This window comes from Heterocephalus glaber, unplaced genomic scaffold (genome assembly GCF_053883595.1).
Source record: "Heterocephalus glaber isolate CG9 unplaced genomic scaffold, H.glaber_assembly_v1.0 deba00000621, whole genome shotgun sequence".
NCBI classification, from domain to species: Eukaryota; Metazoa; Chordata; class Mammalia; order Rodentia; family Bathyergidae; genus Heterocephalus; species Heterocephalus glaber.
In genome coordinates, this window is record NW_028258153.1 from 24,938,811 (window position 1) to 24,955,937 (window position 17,127).

The 17,127-nt window shown below is 42.5% G+C and overlaps 1 pseudogene; it reads right to left on the reverse strand.

The window, feature by feature from the left end:
• Positions 1 to 9,476: 9,476 nt before the first annotated feature.
• On the reverse strand, positions 9,477 to 15,214 carry LOC101705784 (leucine-rich repeat-containing protein 37A2-like; annotated as a pseudogene).
• Between the last annotated feature and the right edge of the window lie 1,913 nt (positions 15,215 to 17,127).

The window sequence follows — 17,127 nt, forward strand, 5'->3', positions numbered from 1 at the left end:
TGGGGAAGATCTCCAGCAGGGGAATAGCTGGGTCAAATGGGACTTTCAGTCCTAGTTCTTTGAGGTCTCTCCATACTGATTTCCACAGTGGTTGCATCAGTCTTCATTCCCACCAGCAGGGGAGCAGTGTTACCCTTTCCCCACAGCCCCACCGGGATTTGTTATTGGTTGATTTCTTGATAGCAGCCATTCTTTCTGGGGTGAGGTGGAATCTCAGTGTTGTTTTCATTTGCATCTCTTGAATGACCAGTGATGTTGAACATTTTTTCATATGTTTATTTCCTATTTCTACTTCTTTGACTGAGAAATGTCTGTTCATTTCAGATGCCAATTTTTTGATTTGGTCTTTAAATTTGGGAGGTCTGATTTTTTTTTTTTAAAAGTTCTTTATATATTCTAGATAGTAGACCTTTGTCTAAGGGACAGCTGGTGAAAATTTTTTCCCACATTATGAGTTGTCTCTTCACACTGCTGGTGGTTTCTCTTGCTGTGCAGAAGCTTTTTAGTAAGAAGAGATCCCACTTATTGATTGTTTGAGCTAGTTCACTGGCAACTGAGGTTTTGTTCATAAAATCCTTTCCTACACCAATGTCTTCCAGAATTCTTACTAACCTCTCTTGTAGCAGGTTTAGTGTTTCTGTTTTAATATTTAGATCTTTAATCCATTTTGATTTTAGTTTAGTGCATAATGAGAGATACAGGTCTAATTTTAATCTTTGGCAAGATGAAACCCAATTTTTCCAGCATGATTAATTAAAGAGGCTATCTTTTCTCCATTTTGGCTCCTTTGTCAAAGATGAGGTGGCTGAGTGTGTCTGGAATTGTTTCTGCACCTTCTAATCTGTTCCACTGGTCCTCAGGTCTGTTTCTTTGCCAGTACCATGCTGTTTTTATCACAGTAGCTTTGTAGTATAGATTCAAATTGGGGATTGTCTTTATTGCCTAGCATTGCTTTTGCTATTCTAGGTCTCTTCTTGTTCAAAATGAATTTTTGGATTGTTTTCTCCTGGTCTGTGATATGTGTTACTGGGATTTCAATTGGGATTGCATTGAATCTATATAGCAGTTTTGGAAGTGTGGCCATTTTCACTGTGTTGATTTTTCCTACCCAGGAGCAAGGGATGTCTTTCCATTTTCTGATAATTGTCTTCAATCTCTTTTTTCAGAGTGCTATAGTTTTCAGAGTAGAGGTCTTTGATTTCTTTTGTTAGGTTGATTCCTAGATATTTCCATTTTTTGGATGCTATTGTGAAAGGAATTGATTGTCCAATTTCTTTCTCAGTGAGTCTGTTTTTTATGTACAGAAAAGCTATTGATTTTTGTGTGTTTACATTGTATCCAGCCACTTTACTGAATTTGGTTATTAAGTCTAGAAGACTTTTGATGGGGTTCTTGGGGTCTTCTATATAGAGTATCATGTCATCTGCAAATAATGACAGTTTGACTTCTTCATTACCTATCTTTATTCCTTTTATTTCTTTCTCTTTTATAATTGCTGTGGCTAATGTTTCCAAGACTATATTGAACAGGAGTGGTGACAGTGGACATGCTTGTCTTGTTCCTGATGTTAATGTGAAGGATTTCAGTTTTTGACCATTTAGTATGATATTGGCTGTTGGTTTCTCATAGATGGCTTTTATCAGATTGAGGTAGTCACCATCTATTCCAATTTTTTGTAGGGTTTTTATCATAAATGTGTGTTAGATTTTGTCAAATGCTTTTTCTGCATCTATGGAAATGATCATATGGTTTTGTCTTTGGCTCTATTGATATAGTGTATTAAATTGATTGATTTGCATATGTTGAACCATTTCTGCGTCCCTGGGATGAATCCGACTTGGTCAGGGTATATGATCTTCTTGATGATCTTCTGCATTCTATTTGCCAGTATCTTATTAAGGATTTTTGCATCTATGTTCATTAATGAGATTGGCCTATAGTTCTCTCTTTCAGTTGGGTCTTTCTCTGCTTTGGGGATGAAGGTGATGCTTGCTTCCAGGAATGAATTAGGGAGTATTGCTTCCCTTTCATTTTCATTGAAGAGTTTAAGCAGTAGTTGTGATAGTTCTTCTCTAAATGTCTTATAGAATTCAGCATTGAAGCCATCAGGACCTGGGCTTTTCTTAGTTGGTAAGCTTATAATTACATTTTCAATTTCATTGAATGATATTGAGTTGTTTAGAATTTTTAGGTCTTCATTCAACTTTGGTAATTCACACATATCTAGGAATCTGTCCATTTCTTCTATATTTTCCATCTTATTGGTTTATAGGTTCTCAAAGTAGGTATTGATGATCCTCTGGATTTCTGCTGGGTCTGTTGTAATTTCATCCTTTTCATTCCTAATTGCATTGATTTGGAGCTCTTCTTTCCTTTTCTGATAAGGTTGGCTAAGGGTTTGCCAATTTTGTTTATTTTTTCAAAGAACCAACTCTTGGCTTTATTGATTTTTTTTGTATTGTTCTCTTAGTCTCCATTGCACTGATTTCTGTTCTGATCTTTATAATTTCCTCCCTTATATGAGCTTTGGGTTTGTCCTGCTCTTCTTTTTCTCGAAGCTTGAGGTTCAGCATCAGGTTTTTTAATTTGACTCACTCTGTTTTCCTAATATGATTATTCAGTGCTATGAATTTCCCTCGTAAAACCACTTTCATTGTTTTCCATAGATTTCAATATGTTGTATTGGCATTGTCATTTAGTTGTAGGAACTGTCTGATTTCTTCTTTAATTTCCTCTGTGACCCATTGGTTATTCCGAAATTTGTTGTGCAGTTTCCATGTGTTTAAGAAATTCTTGCAGTTTCTTTTGCTATTGATCTCCAATTTCATTGCACTATGGTCTGACAGTATACAGGGGATAACTTCAATTCCTTTGCACTTACTTAATTAAACATGTTCTATGAGTGAGTATGTGGTCTATTTTAGAGAACCCATGTGCAGCTCAAAAGAAAGAGTGTTCTCATTTTGTGGGGTGGAACACTGTAAACATCTGTTAAGTTCATTTATTCAGGAGTTTAATTCAGTTCTAGCATTTCATTTTTTTTTTGTCTAGTTGATCAATCTATTTGTGGGAGTGGGGTATTAATGTCCCCCACTACTATTGTGTTAGTGATTATGTGATTTTTCATGCCTGTTAGTATTTGTTTTATTTAGTTGGGTGCACTAGTGTTCGGTGCATATATATTTATGATCATCATCTTTTCCTGTTGGATTGTTCCCTTTACAAGGATGTTGTGTCCTTCTTTGTCTCTCTTAATCAGTGTTGGTTTGAAATCCACTTCATTTGCAAAGAGGATAGCTACTCTTGCTTTTTTTCGTGTTTCTATTGCATGGAGTATTGTTTTCCACCATTTACCTTTCAGTATTTGAGTTTCTTTTTGAATTAAGTATGTTTCTTGTACTCAGCATAGTGTTGGATCTTGCTTCTTGACCCATTCTGCCAGTCCATTTCTTTTGATTGGTGAATTGAAACTATTAACATTGATGGTTATAATTGATATGTTTTGACTTATCCTTGTCATGACTTTTTCTTTTTATTGGATTCTACCCCTTTGCATTTAATTTCTTGTCATGCCTGATGGATTCATTCTGATGGGCTTCCTGGGGTTGTGATCCTCATTGGCTTTTCCTAGGATATTGTCTAAAATTTTTTGGAGTGCTGGTTTGGTATTTGTGAAGTTCCTAAGGTGCTCTTTGTCATGAAAGAATCTTATTTCTCCATCAATTTTGAAAGATAGTTTTGCAGGGTACATCAATCTGGGTTGGAGGTTGTTTTCCTTTAGGGCTTGAAATATGTTGTGCCTCACTCTTCTTACCTTGTAGGTTTGTGTTGAGAAGTCTGCTATGATTCTGATGGGCTTTCCATTGTATGTGATTTCCTTCTTTTCTCTAACTGCCTGTAGAATTTTGCTTTTCTGTTGGGTTTCTGGAATCTTAAAAATTATATGCCTATGTGTAGATTTTTTTAGCAAGGCTAGTTGGAATCCTATATACCTCACTTATATGTATGTCAAGTTCTTTTCTCCTATTTGGGAAGTTTTCTGCCATTACTTCTGTGAACAGTGTTTTTTTATGTCATCTGCACTCTCTCCTGTTTCTTCTTTGACTCCAATTACTCTGATGTTATTCTTCTTTGAATTGTCTAGCAGCTGCAGGATTGATTTCTCTTGGTCCATTATTATTTTTAAGAAATTTTTCTTTTCCTGGTCAGTAATTGCAAACCTATCTCCTATATCTGAAATTCTATCCTCACATTGGCTCATTCTGCTGCATAAACTCTCAATGGAGTTTTTAATCTCCTGGAAATCTGCATCTGTTTTATGGATTTAATTTGTTTCATATGTTGGGATTCCATCACATTCCTCAGCTCCCCTATTTTTTTTAATCTGTGTCCTCTCTGGATTTATTAATCATGTTTTGCACTATGGGCACAATCTCTGCTGTTATCTGAGAAATTATTTCTGATTTCATTTTTTTCCAGGTACCCTTTTGTTTCCAGTTCAGGGAGTCCAGGTTGTTATCAGATTGTTCCATCTTGTTGCCCTTGGGGTTCCCTTAGATGATCTGGAAATATGGTTTTGGGGCTTATTTGTATGTCTTCTCATTTCAACAGATGCAGCCTGCTGTGTCTTTGTTGAGGTGACTTTTTGCTCACCCAGTGTTCTTGAATTCTCAGCAAGTCTTTACTCTGCTGCTCACTAGTCCACCAATTCTTGGGTTCAGAGTGGCCTTCTAGATTCCTGAGCTGACCTGTTGTCTGGGTGGGCTTCTGGCTGGGGCCTGAGTACACTTGGTTGGTATCTAGGTGTGCCTCTCACTGGGGCCCCTATGTAGCTATTGTCTGGGAGGGCCTTTGGTTGGGGGCTGTGCACTCCAGTTTCTGTTGTATGAACAGGCTTTGGCTAGGGTCTCCTTGCACTTATCCATGGTATCAGGGTGAGCCTCTGGGTATTGCTTGTGTGACCATATAGCTCTTCTCCAGGGAGGTCTCTGGCTGTGGCCGATGGTATGAGAAGCCTCTGGCTGAAGACCTTGTGTCTGTGCAACTCCTTTTTGGGTGACCTTTCATTTGGGTGGGTGTGCTTGAGCCTCTGGGGTCAGGGTTGGAGGCCAGGCTGGGATCTACCCACAGCCATGATGGTTCGGGCCACATAGCTGCTCTCCGAGATCTGTATGCACTCATGGATGGAATGGTGGGCCTCTGATGGGAGCCAGGTTGCCCATGCAGCTCCACTCTGGGCAGGCTCCTGGCCTGGGGAGGTGTGCCTGTGCCTCTGGTGTCGGGGTGAACCTCTGGCTGGGATCTTCCTGCAGCTGTTCTGGTCTCAGCCACACAGCTGCTCCCCAGGATCTGTAGGCACTCACCCTTTGAGTGGCAGGCCTCTGGGGGGAGCCGATTTTACATTCTTAATAACAGTGTGTAAGGATTTCCTTTCTTCATACCCTTCTCAATGCTGTTTTCTTTTGATAGTAGCTGTCCTAACAGGTATGAGGTGATATCTCATGCAGCTTTGATTTGCATTTCTCCTGAGATTAGTGATGTTGGACATCTTCTCATGGGCTTACTGGCTATTTGTGTATCTTCTTTGGAGAAGTATCAAAAGGAGTTTAAAGAAGGACATGATATAGTCAAATTTAGGTTTTGAGATGATCACAATCATAGTTAAGGGGAAGGTGGATTACTGAGGGCAGTGGCCACATGTTGGGTAACCAGGTTGGCTACCATGGCTTCTGTACTGAAGTTTCATTTCTTTCAAGGGAAAACTTTTATGTTGGCATTTATTGTCATCCACTCATGGGTTTCTAAATGTCACTATTGCTACCTGTTTTCATGAATTCTATGTCCTCGTTCAGTTGAGTCATCTATCTTATTAGCATTCCTTTTTTTGCACCTTTTTTTGTCTATCTTTATTTTTGGTATGAGTAATATACTCATCTCTCTTTTTCCTACCCAAGACATATCTGGGTTTTTCTCCTCCATGTATAACCCATCCCTGTTTTGTACTTTCTCCCCCCGCCCCCATTGAGGTCTGTGGCATCTATTTAGCACTTACTATGTATTATCCTATAACACCATGGGTTATTTGTGTGTATGAAATTATAAAATCAAGAGCATAGATGTTTTGTTGTGTCTCTATATATCAATGTTAATAGATTCAGGGCCTATTATTCTTTTGTGTGTGCAAAGTAATGGATCAACTAGTGTTTGTTGCTACTAATAAAAATGAATTTGGGAATAGTTTGAATTAGGTCTCATTTATATAATTAAAATTATCTTCATAATTTGGCTTTATGCATATAAAATCATGGTTCATTAGATAAGTCTCAAAATACAATTACTTTGTCTCACAATATTTAGTTTGGGAGGCAATAGAGTGTCAAACAATATTTTAAGAAGGAAAACATATTATTTGTATTCTATGGATGGATGTTATACCAGGCACTCCATACATGCTCTTTAATCCAGTGGTAATCTTTTGCCATGAGATTAGTATCCTTTTTTAAGGATGTGGAAGTGTGGGAAAGGTCATGAAGATTAGAGAGAGAAGAAAAGCCAAAGTCAACCAGACTAAATCACACACAGAGTGATCAGGTTCTGAATCAGCTCATGTTAGTGAGGATGGGGAGCTAGAGAACAGGTTCTAGAAATGTTTATGAGGATGAGGAAACAAATTCTGTGCCTTGCTGGGAGGGAGAGACAGTAATCTCAAATGTCTGGTTTGAGCCACTCAGTGGAATTTGGGGCCATCTACCAGAGCGGGACAGAAAGAAGAGCTGGTTTTTGCAGCCACACTGCATTTTGAGATTCCCATGGTAAAGTTGAGTGAAAATATCCAGATGAGTAGAAATCTAGAATTCTGAAGAGAAGTCTGGCTGCAGAGGTAGCCTTAGAGTCATTCAACAAAGGTATTCATCCATTCAAATAACATTCATTGTCAACACCAGACCAACAGTGGAGAAGAGAGGGTGGAGCAGTGAGGATTATGATTGAATAAAACTAAGTAAGAATTCTTTTTGTGTTCATTAAGCATCACAATAGTAGGGATAAAATCAACCCCCCGTGAAAAAAGTTTTTAATCATGGAATAAAACTAAGTAAGAATTATTTTTGTGTTCATTAAGTGTCACAATAGTAGGGATAAAATCAACTCCCCTTGAAAAAAGTTTTTAATCTAATTGTAAACAATGGTCACAGTTGCTACTGACTTTTAACAATATATCTAAAAGCCTTAGCACTGTATATTTTTGTTTTGCTTTGAGTTTTTGGTACTGGGGATCAAACTTACGACCTTGTGCTTGCAAGGGAGGTGGTGAGCACAGTACATTTTTGTTCTTTGTCCTCATGAGCATTGAATTTTGTATCAATTCAGAGAAATCTTATTGTGTGTTGACTCTGATATTAGTAAACTTAACCACATGCCTTCATTTAAAAAGTGCATTTTCAATGGGTTAAAGTATTTTGAAGTCACTTGCACAGCAGTTCCCGCCTCCACATCCTGGGTTACTGCATATATTTGTACTTAAACAGAAGATTAGAAATGTTAGCACAGTGCATTGTGAAGATGGAGAAAAGGAACCTGAATTATGCCTTTTCTTCTAGTCTGTTTGACAACTTAGAATTCCTTGTTTGTGTTTCAATTTAAAATAGTAGAACTGAGTGTGAAAATGGGAAGTCTGAATTTTAGTTCATATATGAAATATTTTACTGAATTAAACAATCTTTTGAAATGGAAATTTATCCTTTATTGTATATTAAATTAATATGGAGAAGCAAAGCAAGAAAATGATGGTGACTACCAATTATTTCATGATGATTACAGAAAACAGTTTTGTTGTGCAGAAGAGAGTGGTGTTTAAAAATGATCTGCTCTGAATGTCAAACATGTAGGTGAGCCTCTGTGTATTAGCTGCTGTCATGTCTGAGGAACTGCCTAGGTCCTGCAGACTTAGCACTAAATAAAGTCATGAGGTGAAATGGGAGTGGATAAAATGGTTGAACAGAATGTAAGAAAAGGAAAGATGACCCCATGCAGAGTTCTTGAAGACACCAACTTCTATGAGGTAATTTTCAAAAAATGAGAGCTCCTAAAGATGAGAAAGGAAGAGACAGAGTGGTAGGAGGAGAGATGGTAGACAGTAGAGTCAAAGACATCCGGGGAGAAAAAGTGCAGGAAGACTGGAGTGTCAGGCAGCATTCATTGTGACTAAGAAGAAGAACAAAATGGCAGTGAAGTGCCTATTCATTGAGTTGACATTTAGGGAGGGATTGGTGACCTTCCTGAGAACATTTCAGTGGAAAGAGGCATCTCAGGAGAGGACAGGGAAGAAGTTCCTCAAAAAGTTTTGCTCTCAAATGAGAAATAAGTTCCAGGCAAGAAAGCACTGTAGAATAGAGGGTTGTTTGTATAATGTTTTCCTGATTCTAAAAGAAACACATGTTCATTGTAGTGAACAAAATGTGGATAAAACTGAAGGAACTATAAACTTATGTGCCAGGGCTTTATTACCCTTTGACTAAGAAATATTTGTGTTAGTCACAAAACTTAGTACAGATACCATTTTAACTCTGTCTTACTTCTCCAGCTTCAGGTCCCAACTCTCCATGCCTATTGGCTACAAGGTTGCTTGGAAGGCTGCCTTCAGCACAATTTCTGATAACACTGGATTTTGTATTAAGAACACTGTCCAGAAATTTCTGGGCTCTTCTAGTGGCAGAGCTTGTCGCAACTCTGAGCCATATGTATGCAGCTAGCTGGACCTCCAGGAAGCTCAACATCACCCCAAACCACTTCCTGTCTTGGCAAAGACCCCTGCCACGCTCTGGCTAAAGTGACTCAAGCAAAGTAACTAATGATTATCCCCTTCATTGTTTTCCTTTCCCTGGAGTTCATACCCTTTTCTCTCAAAAGCAATTTTCTTTTCCCCAAATGCTATGGTTGGCTCTCTTTTCCTTTTCGTCTTTTTTTTTTTTTCAGATTTCCAGACTCAGGTTGCCCAAATTTCTTCACTTGAGCAGTCTTCCCTTTACCCATGCATAATTTAAAAGTCTCATAGAGCCTCCTTCCCCTCCACCCACCCAAAGAACTTGTCTGCCCTCAAAGGTGAATTAAATGTGAATTCAAATTCAAATTTCCACCTTTTGTTAAACAGAGAGTACTTGAAGCTGAAATTACATTTTTTCTTTGACTTCTATTCTTCCATTATATCTTAGAACAAATTTTTATTCATAACTAAAGCACAAAGTACTCTATGAAATGCTGGACTGTTCTCCAGTAATTTCTGTAAAATAGAGAAAAAATAATAGAAAAAATATATAAGTTGAAGTTTAATATTAATCACCTAAAGGTCTTACACATTTTCTCTTTATAAGTTCCAGCATATTTTTGATGCTAAATAAATACATATTGGCTAAATATGTATAGCTCATACTATAAATACACATTTTTAGAACAAAATTTTCTTTTTTTTGTATGTGTGCCTTTGATTTTATTTTGAAATTTTTTTATACATTGTAATTTGAGAAAAGTAATTATTTTGTCAGCAATGCCAAAATCAAACTTCCCAATCACCTAAAGTGGGAAGGGGTCACTCTCCTGCCTTTGTGGATTCCTCTGCCTCTGAGGGGGTTTCACTGGCCTCCCCTAGGTCGTTCGTGACCATCTGGTCCTTGTCAGAAGAGTCCTTGTTGTGTAGCTTCTGCACCATGCTTTGCTGCCTTGTGATGCTGAGAGGCCTGCTCATGTCCCTGAGGCACAGCAGCCACCAAAACCAGGAGAAGCCCTCCTGACTGTCCTGTTCGGCTGAGTACTTCCTTCTCCACCTGAAAATGCTACTTGATGACCCTTCCTTATCTTTCCCTGAAGCTGTTCTGTGCGAACAAATCTCAATGAGACAGAAGATAATGATCAGAAGCATTGCGATTGTGATTGCTGACACTGATATTTCCAGGATGATGTTGTTGTAGCCATGTCCTGGAACTTCCTGTGTGTGGTCCCTTGGCTTGCCCTGGGCCTTCTGATTGCTAGAGGCCCCCGTGCTCTTGTTGATGTAGGTCTCGCTCTTCCACTGCTCTGTGTCCCATTGGGCCTGGCCCACCTTCTCTTCCTGCTGCCCACTGAGCAGCTTCATTAGGAGCCCTGTTCTGGAGATGAGCTTGGCACAGGCTAGCTGCATGCAGGGCTCAGAGCAGTCCATTTTCAGAGTGCGAATAATGTAGGAAATGAGCCTCCTCACCTCCTTGTTGGGAATGAGGATGTGAAGCTGCTGGTTTAGCTGGGTTTTGAACTCATCTCCAGGGGATGACAGCAAGGGGACAGAGGTTCCTGGAGGGGGCGGCTCAGTGCCAGTGCTGGTGTACTCCCAGTGCATCTTATTGGTGTGGTCATCAGTGGATATCAGGATGAGGGCAGAATCTGTGGCAGAAATGGGAGAGTTTGTGGTAACAACATTTTTTTCAGAGGTGTTTTTTGCAGTTTGGTTTTCTACAGCAGTGCTTCCTATAGAGGTTTTGTCAGGATCATATAATGTGGGGAAAGGATGCTTCTGAACACGTGGGTCTCCAGAGGACAAGAGGAACCCTTGAGAGGGGGAATGGATGGGGCTCCTCAGTGCTGAGAACAGAGGCTCCTCTGCAATCTTCAGCCTCCCACGTGCTTTTTCTTTCATGAGCTCCTCCCTGGGGTTGGGCTTGAGCATTCTGTGGGCCTCAAGAGAGGCAGTTTTATGAAAGCCATGACCTTTTTTGGAACCTAAGATTGGTTTAATAGCTTTCATGCTTTTAAGTCTAGCTCTGACATGTTCTAAAAGCAAAATGCTGTTGCTGAGGTCTTTTGCTCCATTCCTCACCCCATGTGGGGCTTTGGCCAAGGCAGAGGTGACTGACCTGCCCAGCAGGGGGATCCTGCAGGGCAGAAGACACAGGCACCTTCTGTTCTGTATGGAGTGGGTTCCTGGGCCCCACACCCCCTCATTCTGCCCCAGCTTCCCTGCGCTGGGGCTCCTGAGGCTCCATCCATCTGTGGTGTTCTTGGCCAGTGGCTGAGTGCCCTGCTTCTCTCCCTGACCTTCTGTTTATGCCTCTCTTTGAGCAGTCTTTTCCATATACCCTTGGGGCCCTTAAGGATCCTGTCCACTGTCTGCAGCCTTCTCCTTTCATGCTGATCTTCCACCAGCCTGTTTTCCTGTGCTTGAGCACTTGCCAATTTCTCAGGAACATCTGGAATGATTTGAAATTTGGGACTTGAAAGGCTGGACTGCATAAGCATGCCTGTTTTCTCTTTCTTCTTAACCTCCTCAATTTTTCCCTGAATTTCTGTATCTAACCAACTCTGTAGAAAATACAGCTTCTTTAGTTCATTTCTGTAGGCCAAATTGCTGGACACAGGTTGATGAGAGGGAGTTTTCATATTGCCTTTCATGTAACCCTGGGGATTAGCTTCATTTTGTATATTTGAGAAAAGTAGTTGAATGAATGGCAATAATGAGTCTACATCTTCTAGGTTTACCTCTGAGAAATATGGCAGTATGTAATTGAGAGCTCCAACCACATCATTTTCATCATTAGAATTAAGCTTCTCATCCATGAAGTCTGACCAGCTGACATCACTTTGTTTGGAAGATGACTTTCCAGACTCGATCACCATTTCAGTCTTGGGGTTCTTTTTCCAGGCCTGTAACACCTTCTTGAAGGCTCCTTCTGTGTTCCCTACAGGGGCTTCCTCAAGACACTGCATGGGATTGGTCAGACACTCACTGTCACAGTGCAGCTTGACTGTCTTGCAGACAACCTGAATATCACTTTTAAATTGGCAGAGGCAGTAGGCCAGGTGCCTCAGTATGATCAGTGTTTTCAATTCAAGTGTCAGCATGAGGATATTCTTGACTGCTGGAAGTGGTGTGTGTGTTGTCCCCAAGTCTAGATATCCTAATGCTGGCAATTTAAAAAGATAGGAATCTTCAATACTTGACAGAGGATTGTGATTGAGGATGACTTTGTGCAAAAACTGCATTCCATGCCATGCCCTAAACATCCCAAAGTTAATCTGCGTAACTAAGTTACAGCATAGATTTAAAACCTGCAAAAAGGGTAGTGCTTCAAATGTATGTGCTTCAATAAACTGTACTTTATTGCAGGATAAATCTAAATACCAGAGGGACAGCAGGCCTTTAAAGGAATTTTTATGTAATCCAGTCAGGTCATTTTCTCTGAGATTTAGTTTCTCAGCCCACCTGTATGTTGTCTGGATATTCTCACCAAGGTGAGAAATAGCATTTTCTTGGAAATTGAAGGTGGTAAATGTGTTGTTGGGCTCTAATACAGGCACTTGGTGGAGCTTGTGTTTTGGGCTGAGACCAGTACATGACAAGGTCTCATTCTGGCAGGTACAGAACTCACATATGTTGGGGTTTGTCCTGGCATTCTGCTTCTCTTGCACCATGGAAGCCTTTCCTGGAGAGTGACAAACTACTCAGTGATCACAAATTCCACATCCAATGGCTGAACAGTGACTTCAGCCAGGTTTGGATGCTGAGCCTGCACCTGCTCTGGGTGTGTAAGCACCACCTCAGGCTGCTCTGGAGGAGGAGATGCAGCTTCCTGCAGAGGTACAGGAACTTGAGTCTCTATGGTGAGTACTGCAGTTGTGAGCTCCGGGTTCAAAGGTTGGTCTGTGACTGTGGGTGATGTTGGATGCTGAGCTGGCTCCAGACCTGGAGTTACAACTTTCACCTCATGAAATGCTGGAATTTGAACCATCTTAGGTGGTTCTGGAGGCTAAGATGGGGTCTTGGGCATAGTTGGAAAAGATCTAACTTTTGCACTAATTCCTGGAGTGCTGATAAGCTTCCTGGTGCAAAGGTCGAACTGTGAGCAGACTGAGTTTTGAATGCTGAGTCTGAACCCAGTCCGGAGGTGGAAGTGTCACTTCATGGTGCTTTGGAGGAAGAGCTGTAGCCTTCTTCAGGGCTGTAGAAAATTCACCATCTGTAGTACGTTCTGGAATGATGGTGGCTTCCAGGTCCAAAGGACGAAATGCGACGCTTGGCTGCTGAGCTTGACCCTGAGCTGGAGTTGGAGCTGTTGTCTCAGAATGGGGTGGAGGGTGAGCTTCACTCTCATTGGGTGGCTCACTTGGAAGCTGAGGGAGCATCATGGGCTGGGCTGGAGAAAGTTCTACCTCAGGAGGATCTGGAAGAGGAGATGTGGCTGGTGGCTGTGCGGGAGATGGTTCTTCCTCCTCTGCAGGCTGAGGTGGGGTCTCTGCTGAGCTTGAGAAGGTTCCATATCATTGGGTCCTCAGAAAGTGGAGCTGCATCCTCCTCCTGGGGGACTGAAAATGGTTCTATGTCCTCAGGTGGCTCTGAAGGCTGGGCTGAAAATGTTACTCTTTCTGTCAACAAAAGAGAAAGAGTAACCTTTCCAGGGAGTTCTGAAGACTGAGCTGTGAGCTCTTGCTGCACTGGTGAAACTGCTACATCAGAGGAGCCTGGGGACATAGCTAAGCCCTGGGTCTGGTCTGGGGAATGTTCCCCAGCAAGCTCTGTGGGTGGAGTTGAAACCTCACTATCAAATGGAGAGAGTTCATCCTTTATGGGAGGGTTTACCTGTGGAGTTCTAAGCTCTTGATTGTCTCCAAGAGGTTCAAACTGCTCAAGGACACTGAGGACTGAGCTGGGGCCTCCTATGAAGTTGAACTTTCAATTTCAACCTCACTTGATAACAACTCTGCAGGAGTAACAGCACCATGGGTCAGTGTTGGAGGCTGAACTTGCTCATCACCTAGAGGAGAGACTGTTTTCTCCTGTACTTCTAGAGGCTGAGGTATGAGTTCATTAGGGAGCTTTGGAGGCTGAGCTGCAGCCTCTTGAGTGGTCAAAGATGGTTCACCCTCCTCAAAAGTGTGTAGATTGCCAACTTGGGTCTCCTACTGAGCAAATTCTGAAGATTTAGCTGGAGACTCTTGCTGAAATTGTGAGTGATCAGCTCCTTCAGAGGGCTCAGAAAACAGACTTGGAGCCTCTTGCTGACTTGTAGAAGGTTCCACATCATTCATTGGAGTTGAGGGTTGAGCTGCAGCTGTAGGGAGCACTGGGAAGATTCTCTCCACTGTGGTGGGTTCTGGGGTTATAAGCTGCAGATTCAGAGGTTTATCAGTCACATGGGGCAAGTGTGGATGCTTAGCTTTGTGGTGATGTAGAGTTGACACTCTTTCTTTACCATGCTCTGAAAACTGAGCTGGTTGCTTCAGCTGGGTTGGAGAAGTTTCCAGCTCTTCATTTTCCAAATCTGAGGGCTGATCTGGGGCTTTCAACTGGATTTCAGAAGGTTCTTCTGTCCTAGAAGACTCAGAAGGTTGAGCTGGCTTTGTCTTAGTGGCAGAAAGTTCAGCCTCCACAAGAGAGCTTAGAGGGTGAGCTGGGGCCTCTTGGTGAGTTGAGGAAATTTCCATTTCTTCACAGAGCTCTGGAGTCTGAGCCAGGACTTCTTGTTGGGTTTAGGAAGGGTCCTCCTCCTCAGGACTCTCTGGGGGTTGGGTCAGGGTCTACAGTTGGCTTGAAGTAGGTTGTGGCTTTTTCCCTGCCTCTGTAGATTTGGCAACCTTCCTGTCCACAGGTCTCACTGTGATGAATGCCATATTTGAATGATGAGCTTCACTCCTACTTCCAGATGATGCATTTGCCTCCTGATGCATCGACAGCTGACCTATATTCTCCTCAGTACCAAGTTCATACTGAGTGTGGGCATCCTGCTGGGTTATAGAAGGTTCAGCTTCCTCGGGGGGGCTGTGAGAGTTGATCTTTGACTTCTTGCTGAGGTAAAGAGGACTGGACCTTTGCAGGCTTTGAATTTCAAGTTGGGCCTCCAGCTGGACCTGAGAAAGTCCAATTTGTCCAGAGGATTCTAGAAGTGGGGACAACTCCTGGGAGGGAGCAGAAGATGCTAGGTCATCAAAGCCCTCCAGCTGTAGCTGCAGAGTAAGGCTATCAGGCAATTCTGGCAGGAGATTAGGCAAAGACCAGGCCTCAGTGGACACCTGTGGCTTGGTGGTCAGCAGGATCCAGTGCCTTTCTGGAATCAGGGCTGCCAGGACCTGGAACCACAGCTGCTGCCAGGTGAGGAGTGCAGGAACCCAGGGGCACCACAGGACCATGACAGGAGGGGGACCAAAATGAGTGAGATATAGCTATCCAGGCTAGTGGAGTGCAGGTGCTCTGCCCTGTAGGGTAGAACCCTTCTGGCAGTCACTTGCCTTTGAGCCTTGGCAACCAAGAATGTGCTGCCCCGCCCTTTATTTATGACATCTTTGCTAGGGAAACCTGTATTACATCAGGCCCAGATGGCCTCGCACCACATGGGGGAACTTTCCCCCCTAGTGACCAGGTCCACCTCCTCTTCCTCAGGAGAGCTGCCAGTGACTTCTTACAGGGCAGCCTCCCCATCCTGAGGCAGGATGTGGGGCTCAGACTGGGTGGGTCCAGACCATGGGGTAGGGTGGGATGGACAGGACTGCACCTCTGGCTGCTCAGAATTTCTGGATATTTAGTTTGGTTCTTAAAGGTTGTTACTGAGTGCTGACACTGATGGAAATGCCAGCAGGTGACCCCAGAAGTGAGACTTTCAGAGGAAGGGTTGCCCAGGTGGGAAGGCTGAGACCAATCAGACCCACTTCTTATGAGCAAGCCCGGGCCTTGAACTACTCAGCTGGGATTTCTCAGGGTCTTGGTCTTCAGGGCTTTGAATCAGGAGAGTATTTCTGGTCAGGGTCTCTCTGCCCTTTCTCAGGCTTCCTTTGAGCAGGGTGGTAACATTGACCATTTGATAGCTGCCCCTTCTGAGGCTCAAGTGAAAGTGGCTGATTATTATATAGGCTGCATTCACCTAATATATCAATGCCATGAAAACAAAGACTATATTCTTGATTCAGTGGTGTTTATCTGGATGATCTTCTCTGACAAAATTAGTAATTTGGCAGCTCTTTCCATCATAGGTAGTTCAGGGCAAAGGCCCCATGTCACTGCCTGTGTTTGGTCCCAAGACAAAATTTTACTAGAGGGGTCTGGAAAAGCAGCTTCCTGTCATAGGCCTTTTGAGCTCTTTGAGCACTGCTCACTGAGTACATTTGGATGGCATAGAAACAGCCCAGGATGGGCCACTGTGGGATTTGGGAAGACCTAGTCTGAGTGCAGAAGCCGAACTGGGAGAATGCTGTGAACAGAATCTGAAGCAAGGCCTCAGCCGAGGGTCCAGAGCTCTGCTCCTGCACCAGCAGGGTTTTGTCACTCTCAGTGGGAACTGCAAGAGGTGCCACCTGCCATCCTGCCTTCACTCCATCTGCCATGTGAGCCTTTTAGAAAACAATTTTAAGGGCAATCATCCATACTGTGCCCTTACATGGAGACAGCAGGACTGAGGAAAAAGAGGACATTAGCAGGAGAGGGGTTTGGGCTGATCCCACCTGCTCACAGTGTCTGAACAGGAAGATCACCTCTGGTTGAAAGCCAGCAACCTTGGCTTAATAAAATGTCCCAGGGCTCTCCTGTGTGAAAATGGGAGCAAACAGGTGGCATGCATGACCCCTAAAATAAGCCACACTACAAACTGTGGAAGAGAGCATCCCTGGGAGGTGGAGGAGCTTGCCCAAGGTCACTCAATGGGTCAGGGTCAAAGCCAGGACTAGAATTTGGGTTACAATTTCCAGCCAGTTTCTTTCTCATTACATGATCCTGCCTCCTAGCAGAAATCCTTGGGGAATAAAGTTCTGTCTGGTTCTGTTTGTTCTGGGAAAGGCTTGGAGGCACTGACAGCTTGTGTGCACACCACCTCCTCTTGCCTACTTTACATCTCTATCCAAAGTGAGACAAGTCCTCTGTCTCCTTTGTACATTTTCTGGGTCTCAAATGTCCAAGTCCTTTCCCAAATCCCCAAAGCCCTGCTCTTTTTCTCCCCCATTAAGTTTATTGGTACATTTTAGGTGTAAAATACATTTACATACATCATTGGAATCTTGTACCATTACATGAGTATCTTGGTTTTTGTTTTTTTCCCCTTCCCATGCCCTCCCTCCACCCCCTCCACCTTTCCCTATTTGCAAAGATTTTGTTTCCATTTGTCTCCTTTTCTCATATTTTTT